Below are 16,770 nucleotides of genomic sequence, written 5' to 3'. Positions count from 1 at the left end.
ATTTCACATTCCAGAGATTCTGCTCATCAGAGAGCTGCTGGCTTTAGGGGCAAACTCTCTTTACTATGGAAAAAGACCCCAAGGGGGAAGAGGAGGCACCTGGAAAGCACAGGACATTTCAACCCCATCAGCTCCTTCTGCCTTTTCCATAGATTCTGGGGGGAGAGGCTCACAAGAGGGGAATGCCTGCTTGAGGGCTCTGGGCCAGCCTGCACTGCCTGGCAGAACAGGCTCACATTTGCCATACACAGCGAGAATCACATCCAAGAACCAGGAAACTAGTGAGACTTTCCAAAGGTTTCTGTCGCTTCCAATCAGACAGATTGACACACTTCCAGCGTGCATTCAAAACAAAGAATTAAGCAATTAACGAAATGCCGTGAAATAAAGGCCTGGGAAGTGCCACATCCTTGGCTGGGATAATATCACGCTTGATGAGCCCATCGGAGTGGAGACCAAGCAGCGTTGTAACGATGGCCAAAGCTCCTGCAGCAGCACATAAGTGCACATCCTGCTAGAGCCGTGCTGCACCAGCCCTGTGGAAGAGCCTTCCTGCAGCCCTGCTTCCCGGGCTGGGACATCCACCCTGCCCGACCAGCTCTGGGAGCACACTTTGGCCATCACTGAGCTGAGATCAACCTCTCACCATTCAGTGACCTGACAAAGCTGGTTTGACATCAACTTGGAGCACACGGACCACCCCAGCTATCCCACCCCTGAAATACGAGGTCTGTCATGCACACAGGAGACTTCTGGAAACACATCCAGAGGACAAAGAAGAGGAGCTGTCCATTTCTGCATGAATAATATAATACCGAGGCTGACTTTGGAGGTCAGATGATGTCTTTTGAGCAGTGTGGCCCAGGACTACTGGCAGCTGCTCTGGCTCCACCAGGGCACTATTTATCATAGAGCTCCATTCTTCTATTACTTTATCGTGAAATCAAAGCAGCTCTAGCGAAATCAGAAGAATAACACCCAATTCATACGGAGTATCAGAAAGCTAAATCTGGCTTGTCAGCTGTAAAAGTGTTTGGGGATGAAAAAAAGTTACACAGTGAATAAAACATTCTTGATGAAAGGAAATAGCTCTTTTTGTGTGTTCTACCTGGCTCCCCGTATCAATGCTGCCTCCGTAGGCAGCCTGAGATCAGCTGGATTTTGGCTTGCCTGGAAGCCCGGTCCGCAGGAGGCGGCCGCAGCCCTTTGAGGATGAGCACTGGGCCTCCCAGTCTGCCCAACATCTGACACATGCCACGAGCAAGTGAAATAGCAGGGCAGATTATCACGGCCTGTCCACAATGCAGACAGTGAGAGATGGAGACAGCTAAGATTTCCCTTGGAACACCAACGGGGCTCGCACAGCCAGTTACACGCTCCAGCACGTAATGGATAGAGATAAATGAGAAATTTGGCCTGGAGACCATTCTTCCAGAGCAGAATGGACTGCCACCACGAAGACCAAGAATTCAGCAAACTTTGAAGTCAGATTGGTCAGTTCTAGGGAGAAAGCCAACAAGCGTGGGTATCTTCAACAAACAGAAACGCCTCCCTCTGCCATTTCTGTGCTAATCCCCGTGAGACAGGATCCTAATCCTGAAGCTATGGCACAGGTCAGGAAATCCAAGTCCTACATCCTAAATAACCCCCATATCTGTGCAAGACACATCTCAGGCACCCAATTCCTTTGGCTAAGGAGTGGGCTAGGATGAACATCAGGCTGCTCACTGGCGTGTTCTTTAAGAAGGGAACAAAGTGACACCCATACAACTGTCACACAGAGCCACCTCTGTTTGGCATCTCATCTGCCTTTCTGGGAACGAGGTCAACCCTGCTACTCGAGAGGGAGTAATTAGTGGATGAGGCTGGATCAAAGCCAACGTGTTCTCCAGCTATCCATATCCACCCTGACCCATGCTACTTCTGCTCATTGTCCAGACCGGAGCACGGTGTTACTAATGCCAAGCTATGCTCACTTTCTCATACGCAGCTCCTGCACTGCCAAAGATCCATGCAAAGACAGTAGAAAAAGCTTAACATCAGGCCTACGGCATTTTAGACACTCAAGTCATTTATTATACCCACACAAGCAATGCCATGAATCGGAACAGAACGCTGGAGTCATAAAAGCCACCTTGCAGTGCCAGCGCTGGAGGGGGGGGCTTGCTCACCAGCTCAACTGGGAAATTCAGCCGCCAGGCTCCAGTTCCCCCTGCACGACGTGGGAGAGTGCCGGCGAAGCCGTCAGCTCGCTCCCGGACAGCAGGCAGCCAGACTGAACGGGAAGCAGGGCTGTGAGGGGCCCTTATGGCACGGAGACACCTCGCACGGAAGCACTGACACACGCTGCTCCTACAGAGAGCGCAGCCGGTAACGCATCCTTCCCCGATACCCCAGAGCTCCCCAAACTTCTTCCTATCTGCCACATTTTCCCATGCTGTCTTTCCAAGATCACTGCCGTCACCTACATTACAGCTGCTCACAGAGACATCAAAATAACAGATAAAGCGCACTCAGAACAGAGGAGCTGTAAGGAGCCTCAGGATTGCAAAGAAAGGCACCTAGCATTGGCTTTTGGGGCCTAAAACAGGCTAGCATTTTTCTTTTAATCTAATCCCCCCCTTGATTTGATCCTACGCAGAAGTGCAGCACTGCATTTCAGAAAACACAGCGTGCACCTGCACAGCAGAGACCTGGAAGCGCCACGCAGGTCTCTCCAAATGCACGCGCGTGGCACGGGGTCAGCAGCGCCCAGCACCCTCCCAGAGATTCAGCAGGGTTTCTTGCTGGGATTTGACACCTGGGGCTCTTGAGGTCAAGCGATGTGAAGCGCCGAGGGTTTTTACCTCAGTCTGTTGCTGGCCATCCTGCTGAAATGGCTGCAAGAATAAATCTTGCATGTATCTTGAATAAATTGTAGAAAAAAAGATCCCTGGAGGAGTTCAGGCAGCAAAAGGCAGGTAGAGGAGAAAAGTGCAACACTCAGAATTAGTAGTCAACGAGAGCACTTGTTATTTAGGGGGAATTTGTTGTCTTGGAACATAAAAGGGTAGAAAAAAGCATGTAAGAGGTCTCTACTGAGAAGAAGAGGTTAATGAAAGGTATTTTTACACTGGGAGTATGTGAAGTGGAAATGTTGTTTGACTCAACTTCTGAGTAGGTTATGCACAATTATTACCTCCACACGTATAAAATTCCCCCCAGGGGGAATGGTGCAATTGTGAGGGGACAGCACAGATGTGCAGGGTTCTGGCTGAAGTTCTGAGGCTCTGAGCTCCTGTTTTGCAAACTCCATAAGGACCCAGTCCTGCCAGCTGGCCTGCAGGAAGGCGAGATGCTGTTCCCAGGTGGAGATTCCCATCGCTCCTGAAATCACAGCTCATGTTTTCCTCCAAGGACGGGGCACAGGGGAGCGTGAGAAGCCCCTGAGCTGACACTGGGGTGCCCCCAGCTCAGCCCCACCATGACCGACACGGCCTGGTGACACCATTTCATTCCCCCACCTGTACGAGACAGGAGAAGCCGCTTTTCTCACCTCCAGAAACCTTTCCCAGGGGGGAACCTGGATGTGGATGCACACACAACCACCACCACCGGCGAGCTGGGGTACACTGCAGCGCAGATGAAAGTAAAGTTTTGCTCAATTGCTTGGTCTGGCATATTTTAATACCTTTAAACCAAATAACTCATGCTAATTTTTAGCTAAATCGCACAGTATAGGAGACACTGCTGACATCTGTAAGGGTATAATTCCTGTTCCAAGGGACAAATAAAATCCCACAGACTGCATCCAGCATCGTATTCTTATGAAGTCTCAGGCTATGCTAAAGGAGCAGGAGGTACCTTGCTTTAAACATTATTTCAAGGGTGGTCAGAACTACAAGTTGCCCACGGAGGAACAGGCTGGTTTCTGCAGGGTCATGTTTTATACATGATCCAGCACTGCAGTGTCTCTGGCACACTGCTTTGAAGAGTTATTGTTTATGAATTTGTTATTTTAATGAACTGGAGCCAGCAGGGAACACAGGATTTCCAGCTCTAATAGCATTCATATGATTTAGGTCAAAGCAATCCACATGTTCAGAGCCAAATCAAAGCGCGGCCCTGGCTGCGGAGCGGCGTAGCACCAGGGAGAGACGCAGCCGGACGGGCTGGACCCTCTGGCCCAGCACACCCAGTGCCACGGGACACCAGGGACAAGCTCACTGAAGCACTGGAAACACACAAGCACCTCCCGGACCGACCGGGACAGGTCTGGCTCTCTCCCACCTCGGCAGCAGGATGCATTCGGCTCCCACCAGGAAGCCGGGTTTGGTAAGGCTGCACGGCCGGGCAGGGAACGGGACACGCGGCCCCTAGGGCAGGGCATTTCCCACCCATCCCTGTGCAACCAGCCAAGGGTCTCACGCTGCCCCAGCTGCTTCAAGCAGGGAGAGACCGGACAGAAAATAACTGCAGGGGGTTTACCAAGTCCTTGCACAGCAGCCGGGGGCACGCTGTGAGGCTGGTGGCACCCGTCAGCCCTGGGAGCAGGAGCAGAGCTCTGCAGACCTGCGACACCCCAGGACCTTGGTGGTCCTTGCCCCCTACATGAGGTGTCACGCTTGGTTGGCAGGGAGGCTCCTGTACCAGCCCAGAACTGCAATTTCATTTTAATTATAAGGAGGGAGAGCACGAACGGGCCTGAAGCCCAACCAACACAGCGGCTACAAGCACGCCTGATGTCGCCTGCCTGCCCCGAGCAGCTGTGAGCGTGACAGGAGCAAGGGACAGATTTCTTGGAAGCGTTGCTACACCAAAAGCCACATTTCCCAACACTTCAGCACTTTTAGCAGTTGAGACCTCCAAGCCAGAAGTCTTTGTTAGGGAAAAACAGTCTCAAGATCTGTAGGCAAAGCAACGCTCACTCACCCACGACTAGAAGTCCTGATGAACGAGCAACACGAACAAAATCTGCTCTCCTCCAAACTCCGGGGCTATTAGCAGCATCAGAACTCGGTCGTACCCCCTCCAATCTAACTCTGAATTTACATAAAAATAATAAAGACTTTTTTGAGCTGCTGGAAGGCACAGCCAGGGTCACCCCCCTTCATGGGCAAGCTTCATCCACTCTCAAATGGCATTTATTGCCACAAAACTGTTCAAGTTCAGTGGTTTCAGCCAAAACCACCATTTCATTTCTTTTGTAGATGCAGAGCAGGAAACAGCCTTCTTTACTCTCTTTCTTACACTCAGAAAACAAGGATTTTACACCCTGTGTTTAGAACCAAGTCAGGTGAAAATTGCAAAACACTTCAGCATCTCTCTTTGCTTTGTAACCAGAATAGCTGAGAGACACCTGACAGCTCTGGGGACTCCACTTCTGTGCTCATGCATAAACCAGAGACAACAGCATGGCAAGATTTCTGCACGGCTCTGATCTCTGCCTTTATTTTTAAACTGGAACTGTCACCATTGCATCTCAGTTCACCTTCTGCCCGAGACAAATTGAACAGATTTCCCAGAGGGTCTCCTGACTCACCAGCGCATTTTCCTTTTAAAGGTCAAAAAAATATGTAGTGACAATAGGGATTTCATTAGTTTCCTCTTAGTTCCTGTTAGTCAGCAGGGACTTAAGCAAAAATTGGCTGCACTCAGGAGCTTCCACAACAACGCAGGGTTCGTATTATTTAGGATGAAGGGAAAGAGCAGTTGTAGGATACATCTCACCCCTTGATTGCCAGCTGAGCACAGCAAGGGAGCACTTAGCAAAGCGGTCTCTCCAGCAGAGACGTCAGTCCCGAGACATCTCCACACGCTCAGCTCACATACTTACACACCGAGAACAGGATTCCAGCCAGAATTCCTGCACAGGACATTCAGGGGTTTTGCTCCCGTTTCCCTTTAAATGCTCCATCACTCTTTTCCAAGCAACTTCCAACAATTCCACGTATTCCAGAGCTCATCTCTCAAGCTGGCCTGGTACAACCCCTACCCAGCCTCTGAGACCAATACTCCTCAATCCATGGCTTGACAGCCAAGCCTGCCGAGGGCTCACCACCTCCTGATAGTTACTGTTCAGTCGCAAGGACCTGCTCGCTGCTGAGAGGCCCCCACGTGCTGGCTGCTCATCCAGCTGCTTCCGAGCGCAGAACTTCACGTTCAGTTCTGAGACTCGGGAGCCTGCAGTGCCTGTAGGCACTTGTCATCTGCTGAAGGAAGGAACGACAGGTGCAGCCCTTCTTCCATTTCAAGTGTTTCTTGATAGTATTGTAGAGCAAGCAGATCAGCTTTAACACTAGAAATATCTCCCACACTGCACTGGATGGCGCAAGGACATTCCTATATCCACCTTCATCTACTCTGATCCTTGTCTGCTACTATTTCAATTGTGATTGCTCACAGGCTCATCTCATCTGGGAAACGTAATTCAGGGAGCAGGGTCTCCACATGAAGGCTCCCAGAGAGAGGGAACTCCAGAGCTCCCCCTTCAGCTGTAAGATAAGCACTAGGTCCCCTACGTATCTGTTTTTAACGGATGCCTGGAGTCCCGTGGGGTCACACCTCCAGGTTCTCCTTCCACAAAGCGAGGAGTTTCCTTCCGTGAGAAACAGTTCTTGCATCCTCACATGCCTTCAAGACAAAAATTGCCAACCACACAAAAAACAACTGCTGGGAGGTCAGCAGCAGCCATAGCTTTGATGCCCGCTGATTTAACCCTAGGACAGCATCTTCCATGGGGCCACACACATCTGTCTCTGACCCGTGCCCATCGAAGCAAAAAGGAGACTCAGCCGTTTTAAAGGGTACTAGACTGGGTTCCTCACATGCTTCTGTTAGGAAAGCTGCTTGTTTTCAACTCGCTTTATCCTCCACCAACACAGCCTGAGTGAGAAAAGGTCAAGAAATACCAGAACGAGATTGGCTGGGGAGAGAGGGAGGAGGAAGGAGAGTGATTTGTGTTTTAATAACTCCTGCTGTAGAAACACAGGCGTCAGAGGTCGGGAGACAGGCTCTTTATTCAGAGCATAGCAAGAGGCATCTGCTAAACACGCAGCATAGAAGCACTTAGTATTTTGAACCGTAAGGCTAATCTGATACGACGCTCCGTCACCCCTCGATGCACAGCTTGCATTAATCTTTCAGCAGCCAGGCTCTGTCCCAAACCCGCAGCACGTGCCGGGGAGCACGCACTGCGCCCGCGGCCCCGCCGGGGCTCTGCCCTGGAGAACAGCCCCGCCGCGGCCGGCACGGCAGCGCAGCGCTCCCCCCAGCCGCAGGAAGGACGCGCTGTCAGGTTCGGTCTTCGCAAAGCAGCCAACGCACATCTGACCTACATAGAGCGCACGGATGCGAGTAGACACGCACAGACAGCACTCCCTGGGTTTTTACGTGAAAAAAACGAAGCGCCACCTGCTTGGCCTGGAAACGCACGTGAAGACAAGAGGTGGCTGCGCAGAGAGGCTTTGCCAGGTTACCAGCTGGAGCTCGGTACCACCACGTCCCTCTTAATACTCTTCAGCCGGTATTGTTCAAGATCAAGGTAATTGTTGTACCGAGACTGGAAGCACCAACGAGCAAGCCAGCTGCGGGGAGCGCTGCGCACCCCCAGCGGCGCTCAAGACCACTTCAAAAAACCCCTTCGGCCACCAAGCACCGCACAGAGCCCAGGTTTCTGTTCTGGCATTCCCGTCCCTGCCCCTGCACGAGGACGTCCCCCACCAAGCGCCGTGCCCGGCCCCGAGGTAGCCCCTGGACGACCCATCGGAAGACTCACTGCGTTAGGCATCTGTTTCTGTACCCGTTTAATCTTGAGGTAAGAAGTAGATAAGCAGATGCCGCAGCACGAAACAAAATTAAAGCCGCCCAGACAGAGCTGCCACATTCCTACTCCGAGACGGCTTATAGCAGAGGTCACCTCCTTGCCAGCCACCGCTAAGGCTCGCAGAAGTGACCGCACGCTCCTGGGCCAAGCGAAATGTCACACGCCAAGCATTGCTGAGGCTCCCGTCCCCCCTGCAGGGTGCCAGCCCCAGGCAGGGCAAAGCCACCGGGAGGCCTGGGAGCCTGGGCTAGGGCAGGCAGAAGGCCCCCACCGCCCCCCCAAGTCAGGTTCTGGTGGCAGGGATGCGGAAGGAGGGCTGGGAGAGGGCCTGACAGACCCCAAGTGGCTGAACCAAGGGGCCTGGAGCTGCTGCCAGCCCTGCCACCGCCACGGTCCGTCCACGTACGTGCCCCCCTGCCCGGATGTGTTTAGGGCACAAACTTCTGGAGCCATGGCTGCTTCTCATGGGCTGTAGGCACAGATCTTCAGGCGCTGTTGTACTGTGTGGAAGGACACCTACATAAGGCCTCTAGACTGCTGGTATCTGCTCAGTTCCCCCCCATGAAGGGAAAAGAACCACACGGGGTTCTTTCTGGGTTCCATCATGGCATGTTCCCATCGTTGTCCCAGGTCACAGACACACTTGGCAATACCGCCCTTCTCTCACATGAAAAATAAAAAGCAGATCTGTATTTATCACACGTTGCACGGGCTGCTGCATTTCATCCCAAGACACAACAAGTTCCCAACCTGAGCAGCTTGGTAGGACTCAAAGCTTATCCCATCCCCTTTTTTGGGGCTTCTGGAGAAAAGGCTCTGAGTAATCACACACTGTGTACTCCCTACACGTGCCAAAGATCAGCAACCCAGCTGTGAAGACTTGGGGCAAGCTATAAATCACCCGCACTCCTCAACGGGCCAGAGCCTCCGACTTGCAAAGCCACAATCCCGTGCACCGCTCCCTCACAATAAGCTACAAGAAATAGATGTTTACGCTACGCATAAGGCTAAAATCTATCAATTCTGAGGTCATGAGCACAGTGTTTTTCCCTCTTGCAAATCAGTACTTGAACAGACACATATCATCAGCAAGAAGCACAAAAAATTGGAGAGCGATACGACATCTGCAAACTGAAATGATAATAAAAGCAATGAATGCAGAGGGAAGCCTGAAACACCACTTCACAAGCTGCCCGCCTCGGCTGCTCAGGCTGTCAAACCCACCCCTCTGCTCCGAGCTGTCCAGAAGCTCCTCTCGCTGTCATTTTGAGACACGGGATGGGAACAAGGATGAGCATGCACCTGCATGGCAAGTCAGCAACGCACTCCCTCCAGCTGAGCTCAGGAAAGAGGTCGGGTGTGAAATGCTACATGAAAATAATAAAATAAAAAAACCTGCGAGCACAAAGTAGCCACCAGAAGCATGCTACGGATTGATTTTTTACATCTTGTTTCTGTTCGACTGCAGCATCTGGGCTTTTCCACCCTGAATTAGCCCCCTCTAGCATCTTCTGTTTTATACAGAACAAGCACCTTGCTGTGGCGAGACAAGCCCCATCACTGCCACAAGCGGGGAGCAAAGGATGCGGGCGTGGGACCCAGCTCACCAGCTGGAGCACCGGTGGGTTTTGCTGTGAGATGAAGAAGTGCTGTGGCCTCCTGCTTTCCCCCTCAGTCGTACAGGTTCAGAGGCTGTGCTGGAAGGGGAATCCAGGAGAGGCTGGAGCAGCGCGCGGAGCAGCAGCACTGCCTGGCTTATACTTGGGCTGAAAGCACTTTGTTCGCCGGGGGTACGCACGCAGCCTGCTCATTCTGACAGAAGAGGTAATTTAAGACAGGTTTTGTAATGTTTGCCAACAAACAAAGATGAAGGACTATCTGGGGTGAACAGCGTTCACGTCCATCTTCAAAGTGATGAGCTGCCAAAAACAAACAAGCAAACAGGGCCCAGGAGCAGGGCTAAAAGCTGAAAAAGAAATTGCTTTTTTTCCTATGCAAACAGAAGGCAGCTAATAGCTTGGTGCAGGGAGGCTGAGCCCTCTCCGCTCGTCATACAAGCAGGGCAAGAGACCATGTTTAATTTCTTCCTCACAATAACTTTAATTAAAATCATCTAAGCCCTTCCTATCCCTCTCCTGCCACAAGGTGTGGTTCTGCTCACAGGAGGTAGCAGCAAACCCCGGCTTATTAGCGTGCCCTCCCTGAACACGCCGTTTATACCGCAGTAAAACGGCTGGGGAGCCCATCTGCAGGCAAGCACTCTGCTCCTAATTACGAGCCAAAAAAGTGCAGCGCCTACTCTTGATGCACATCCATTGCAACAGCCATTCCCCGTGTGCCTGTGAAGCTGTTCTCCCGTATTAGCTTCACGGGGCATCCTTCAGCAGACTTCACCTTCAGAAGCTTCTCCTCACCAGCCTGTGCCCCATGGGTGCCGAGATAACTACTGGAGGTAAAACGCACCCTGGCTGCATGAGATGAGCTGCACCAGAGCTTCTCCAGGAGTTTTATGGGCACAGATGTTTCCAAACCAGCTCCACAGTCTCACTCCTCTTGTGATGTAATCTGCAGTGAGAGCTCCTGTGCCTGCATGGAAACTCCCTGCAAGGGTGTGGGGAGGTGGCAAGAACACGCCGGACCTTCCACCCCATCCCTGATGCAGCCGGGATGTGCACAAGGCAAAAGCTTCACTGCCCCACTGAAATGAGCTCCCCGGGGAAGCTGCCGCGTGCCTGGCACCCAACACCTGCAGCGCGCTCTCCCTGATGCTTGCTGCCACGCAGCCAAGGACCAAATACTGGCACCAGACAGCCCTCGCTTCTCCAAGGCACTCGGCTTCGTCCACAAGCCGTGGTCAAACAGAGCCCTTGCCTATGAGCCACGGCACCCGCACCGGGCAGCCGGCAGACGCAGCATTTTCCCCCTCACAAACGCTCCTAGAGCAGCTTTCCAGAAGAGTTTGCTAAAGGCAGGAAAAAAGCACGAGGTTTAAGCAGTCCTGTAAAGGCACTGGGAGCCCAGGTGAGGAGCACCAGCTTCCCACCCCTACCTTGTGTCCACTCCAGTCTGGTCCCCAGCTCAGGAATCCGCTCACCAGTACCGATTACACGGCTGATCTACTCCCAGCTTCCAGAGCAAATGGCCACTGCCCTCATTTCCACATAATATATCTTTTTTTTTTGGCAGAACTGCCACCCTTATTTCCACACCCTGCTGCCACCAGAAGGCAGGCCTCGCGCGGAGGACCGTCCTCCCCCGGAGGACACCGCAGGGGACGCTCGGCTCCAGCCGGTCTGTCCGTCCCCCAGCCTGCAGCAGCCGGGAGACAAGTTCATATTCTTTCCTACCACAGCCACATTTGTCAAAATACAATCTGCTTGCAGAAGCGGCAGATCAACCCCGTCCCACCTCCCACTGCTCCGTGCCACCCCACCGCAGGGCAGCCGATGCCGCAGGCTTCACCTGGGAACCGCGGCATTCATGCGGACGCAGCCCGGAGGCACCCATGCCATTCACCTCATTCCTCTTCTCTAAAACCAAACTGGCACTGTGTTTCTATTTTAAAAACTGACTTTTCAGAACAACAACAAAAAAAAGACTGTTGTGCAACACGACTGGTAGAGCCTGCAAACGGATGCGTTAAGTGAAGGAAGCTGCAGACATGGGAACGCTGCTGGAGCCTGGCATCCTGCCCTTTGGCACAGGCCCCCCAAAATCAGTGGGGGAACCTGCCCCACAAAGCCAAGGCCGAGCCCTGCCTCATGCGTGGCTTTCTACATATTGCAAAGGTTTGTTTTAAAAATATATATTCCTGTTAGGTGCTGCAAGAGCAGGACCCACCCTCTCCCATGGAAGCAGCAGCCGCCTCTCCAGCAGAGCTGGTGCGCCCAGCCCGGGCCCTCCCACGCAGGAAGATACGAGCACCCTCAGTGAGGGGAGCAAACAGGACTGTTTGTGTTGAACAGTGCCACACGAGAGCCAAAAGATGACTCACGCTGCCCGTATAGCCTTTCCCTGGAGATCCAGAACAAAGCAAGGCAGGGCAACACAAGTCGGCGGGTGAGGTTAATTCCCACAGTGTCTCCTCCAGCGATACAGCTTTGGACCACGTTGACAGGGTAAATGCTGCTTCCCTAAGGTTGTGAGGTTTCCTGAAGACAAAACCTGTTCTCATTTCATTTGAGAAAAATCAGTCATCATCAATACTGCCAGTGCTTCTTAAACAAGAGGAACCTCGCTGAGAGCTTACAGAACCACAGATTGCAGGCAATATGCTTTCCCACATCCAGGCTGGGGCATCCTCCGTGGTACCCTCTGCGTAGCTCCTGCTGTTTGCCCACAACCCAGTGCCCGTGGGATGCCAACTGCGATTGCTTTCAGCTGCAAGGAACACCACTAGCCACAAGAAAAGCTTAAAACCTCCTATTAGCATGCATACTTCTCGCTTCTATGCAAACCGTGGATTTCCTAGGATGTGCAGAGGAAAGCAGTCTTTGCTCATTGTTACGAGCCTTTGCCTTGAAAAATTCCAGTATTTCAGATGTAAAATTGGAGACTTGCATGCAGGTGTTAATTCCCCAGAACAGGGCTTTTGTGTCAATCTCTGCCCTGGTGTCACGTCCACTCTGCCTTTTGTAAAGTACATACAATTAATTTTATAACCGAGATGCAGCTGCAGACACCTGACCTGCTAATTAAATCCACACTCACAGAGGAGAAGCACTAAAGAACATTACTCACTTGAATTGAGCTGAAACAGGTAGACGGGGACTGGTAGCAAAAATAAAAATAGACCCTGTTCACACTGCTGCGGGGAAGGCAGCAGCGTTCCTGTGCACAACAGCACAATCAACTTAAACACAAATGACAACTTCTGAAAGCCTCTGCTTTGGATTCATCCTTGACATTTTTCTAGGCCAGCTGGAAAACAAAAGCTTTGTCTTCTTAAAATGCAATTGCCTGAGGCACCTCTAAAAAAAGTGACATAACTCAGGTCTGAAAAATGCCTCCTGGGTTTCAGATTCTCCTAAGAGCCTCTTTGCTGTTCAGCTTGATTCAGATCAGAGTTCATGCTGATTACCCACATCAGCAGGAACTCTGCAGGTTTAGCCTCGGATACAAACACAGGTATAAAAAATAAACCTAAACGTGTGCTTTATGTGATATAATAAAAGACTCTACAGTTATATAAAAAAAACTCGTTATTGATCGGAATGATTCCTCCCTCCCTCCCTGTTCACCAGCGGGTTCCTGAATTTCCAAGCAACCCCTGCTAGCCGTTTATTCTGAAGTTACCTCTGTTCAGTCTGTTTCCTCCTAGCGCGTTTTCCGGGCATTTTTAACTTCTCCATCACAAACCTCAGCCCACGACCTGACGGAGTCATACCTGGAGCCGAGGTTTAACCCCTCGCTTCTCCCCCAGCCCTCCTTGTCCCAGTAACTCCGGCGGAACCGCCGCCGTGTCCCTCCCGCACCCCGCGCAGGACGGCAACTCAGCGGGAAGGGAGCCCGGAAGAAACACCCGCAGCCCTCCCCAGGCACAGCACCGTCCTCCCAGCACGCAGACAGCTCGGCGGTCCCTGCCGCAGCATCCCCAGGATTTTCCCCCGAGGCCGCGGGCGGGCACGGCAAACCCGGGGCGCTCCGCGGCTCCCCCGGGAGCGCTCGGGACGGGCGCGGCGGCTCTGCCGGGACGCGCTCGGGGCCGGTTTTTGGGCAGGATCGGTCCCGCGGCTCGCCCCACGCAGCCCGCCCTCTGCCGGGGCTCGGCCCCTCTCTGCAGGACCCCAGCGAGCAGCCCGGAGCAGGGGCTCTGCGAGCACCGGGGACCCGCTCCTGGCACGGAGCCGCCCCCGAGGCCGCCTCCGGACGGGAGCAGGAGGCGCCGGCCCCGGGAGGTTCCCTGCCTGCCTGCCTGCCTGCCTCCCTCCCTTCTTCCGCTGCTTCGCCCCGGGGCACCGGGGGGCTCGGAGCCCGGGCCGAGCCCCGCCAGCGCCCCGCTCCCTCCCGCCGCGCCTCCCGGCGATTCCCGTTAAACGCAGGATTAAGGGAAAAAAAAACAAATAAGAGAGTAAAAAAAAACTACCACAAACCAAGTGGAATTAACGCGGAAGGAGGTGTAAAGGAGGGGAGAAAAAAAGCGAAGCCCACCGGGAGCCCGACTCACGCGCAGCGCCACGCCGGCTCCGGCCGCTCCCGGGCACGCCGCGCCCCGCAGCACCCGCGGGCGGCGAAGCCCCGCCCCTTCCAAAAGGCCACGCCCTCTTTGGCCAAACCACGCCCCCTTCCTCCTCCGTCCCGCCCCTCCCGCCGACCGTACCACAGCGGCGCGGCGGGGGGGGGCTCTGAGCAACGCCAGCCTCTGCTGCACGTCCCGCCCCGCCTCGCCCCGCTCCGCCACCACGGCGCTGCTCTGAGCTGTGTTCAGCCACGCCTCTGGGACACGGCCGAGGGAAAGCGGCCCTCGCCCCGCGCCGCCACCTCCGCTCTCCCGCTCTTCCCCCCCCGCAGCCGGAGTGATGGAAGAGTCCGGCGGGAGGGGGCGTGAGCGGCTCTGAGGGGAGGCGGGGCTGAGGGGCGGTGGCTCCCCCGTCAGCCGCGCGGCCCCGAGCCCCGCCGGGCCCCGGCCGTTAGAGCGGGGCGGGGGCCCCCGGGAGCAGTCACCGGGGCCGCTGACCCCGGGCCGCCACCAAGTTGTGTCCCCAAGCACCACATCCCCGCCTCAGACGCCCCCGGGGACGGGGACTGCAGCGCCACCCCCCCGGGCAGCCCGTCCCTGGCCTGTCCCTGTCACCTGGGAAATGAGGCTGGCACCGCCTCGCCACAGCCTCCTGCCGTGCCCTGAGGGTGTTTAAATGGTCGCTTCCACCTCAGTGTGAGAAGAAACTTCTTCAGGGTGGCGGAGCACTGGGACAGGCAGCCCAGGGGGTTGTGGAGCCTCCTCTGGACGCGTGGACGTTTTCCTGTGTGACCCGATCTGGGTGTTCCTGCCCCGGCAGGGGGATGGGACTCGAGGATCTTCCAAGGCCCCTTCCAGTCCCTGACATTCGGTGATTCTACAAGACCAGTCCTACGGAAGACACCAGCCCACGGCCTGCATGGCAGTGACGACGTGCTCAGAAGGTTCCCCTGAAGACCGGGTGCTTCAGGAGAGCCCTCCATGAGGAGAATTCTCTTGGGAGCATCACGACCATCCGGTGTCGGGGCATTCAGCTTTCTGACCAAAACTCACCACCCACAAAAGCCCCCGTAACATCTTTAAGCTTCTGCAAAAGCTGGTGCTATTCATATTAGTTCAGAGTTAAGTTTGCATCCAAACCAACTTTACCCAATTTTCTTTGAAGTCCTATTTACTATTGCTGAACAATCACTTCTAAGCCTAAGGTGGGGGGGGGGGGGGGGAAGCAATACTAAAACATCTTTCATTATTTATTAAGGACAAATGATGCAGGGGTTCTGGAAGAGAATGGAAAGTACGCATACTTTCCTGCACTTAAAGCAATTATTTCTTATTAATAACCCTGCAGAAAGGTGTCCCACGGAGAGCTGCAGGTTGGATGCTTTTGAAGTTAAGTCTCTTGATCACAAAAAGAATTATTCTTCCCCTGTGACGTTCCTAAGCAAAGATCCTGGGAAATGTTTTGGATTGTCATTTTCATTTTTTAAAAAGATTTAGGTCCTTGTTTGGGGGGCTGTCCCTGTCATGGGGTGGAAGAGTGACGTAGGGGTAATTACAGAAATTGAGGCCTCTCATGAGGAGAAAAAAAAAAAAAAAAAAAAAGCCACGGCACTGTAAGCAAACCCGCAGCAGAGTTGGGAAGAGGATCGAGGATCCACAGAGCCCCATGAGAGTTCAGGTTGGAAGGGACCCTGGAGGTCTCTCCTGGGGGGTCTCTGGACTGACTCCAGTTTAGCGCCATGTCTCACGCCCCGGTGGGTCCTTGTGGTGCGAGCTGTGCCAGACGTGGCTGGTACGTGCCGAGGAGATCCCCGTTCCTCCAGCCCACACACACCTTGCTCAGTGGCAGCCACGCTCTCAAGCGCCTGCACACTTCTTTTTGGTATTCCCTGCAACCCTGTGGTTTCATTTTATCTCCTCCTTAGGTTATCGCTAGGGCTGTTAGGACATGTCCCTGGAAAGACTGCTGAGAAATGTTCCTTGTAACTGGCCTCCAGGTAGGGCACAACCCACCCTGACCCCTTTGGAGCCCAACCACCCAGCTCATTTTTCAGTGCTGTACAAAGCCCCCCATCCAGCCCCAGCTTGGATGCCAGGATGCTGTGGGAGACCGTGTCAAAATCATCGCTGGCCCCAAGGTGAATGGCACCCGTGGCATGGATGGGGTCCATAAGGAACAGCAGATGATGCTCCTCGTACGTCTGCTCCCCGCGTGGCCTGGAAGGGTGGATGGGGGACATCTGAGCTGCAGAGCTGTGGATCTGCTACGAGCTGCATGGCTGCTGGAGCTCCTCTAAGGGGTCACTGCCTGCTGAAAGCCCCTGAAGGAAGCAAGTCCTCCTGTGAGACCCTTCTTCAGCTCCTAGTTGGACAGTGGTACCCTGGAAAGGAGGTGACTGTTCCTGTTTATCAGCACAGACTGCTTGCCCAGGACACTGAGTGTGTGGCTATGAACCTTTCAGACGTTTAACCCTCTCACCCCTTTCTTCCCATAGCCCTGATTTCAATCTCCTACATTTGATTCTTGTGCTGGGGGATAGAGAAATGCCAGTGCTTTCCTTTCCTTCCTTTTTTTTCTCTGTTTTTAATGAATTTTTCATTTTGTTCCACCAGTACAGAAAGAATAACAATGAAGCAACAGTGTCAACACAGAAAAAAAATAATCTCCAAAGTCACACTGTGGCCAATCTGCAGAAACAGTAATAGATTTTATGAATCCCACTAAAAGAATTGTTGAGGGAGCTAGGGGTGCATCTCAAAAGGTCCTAAGTTATTTGTACTTTCCACA

At 53.5% G+C, this 16,770-nt stretch overlaps 1 protein-coding gene across 4 annotated transcripts in view; it reads right to left on the bottom strand.

Annotated features, from left to right (window-relative positions):
- RALY (RALY heterogeneous nuclear ribonucleoprotein) overlaps window positions 1–14,066 on the bottom strand; it is a 116,909-nt gene extending 102,843 nt beyond the window's left edge. The window contains exon 1 of one of the 4 annotated variants that reach the window (XM_035343949.1): window positions 13,955–14,066. The gene's annotated coding sequence lies outside the window, so the exon portion shown is untranslated. The remainder of the gene's footprint in view (window positions 1–13,954) is intronic. The other 3 variants (XM_035343950.1, XM_035343951.1, XM_035343952.1) reach the window with 3 other exon arrangements.
- Between the last annotated feature and the right edge of the window lie 2,704 nt (window positions 14,067–16,770).

The sequence above is a fragment of the Oxyura jamaicensis genome, chromosome 20 (genome assembly GCF_011077185.1).
Source record: "Oxyura jamaicensis isolate SHBP4307 breed ruddy duck chromosome 20, BPBGC_Ojam_1.0, whole genome shotgun sequence".
NCBI classification, from domain to species: Eukaryota; Metazoa; Chordata; class Aves; order Anseriformes; family Anatidae; genus Oxyura; species Oxyura jamaicensis.
This window is presented reverse-complemented; position numbering and strand designations above follow the sequence as displayed.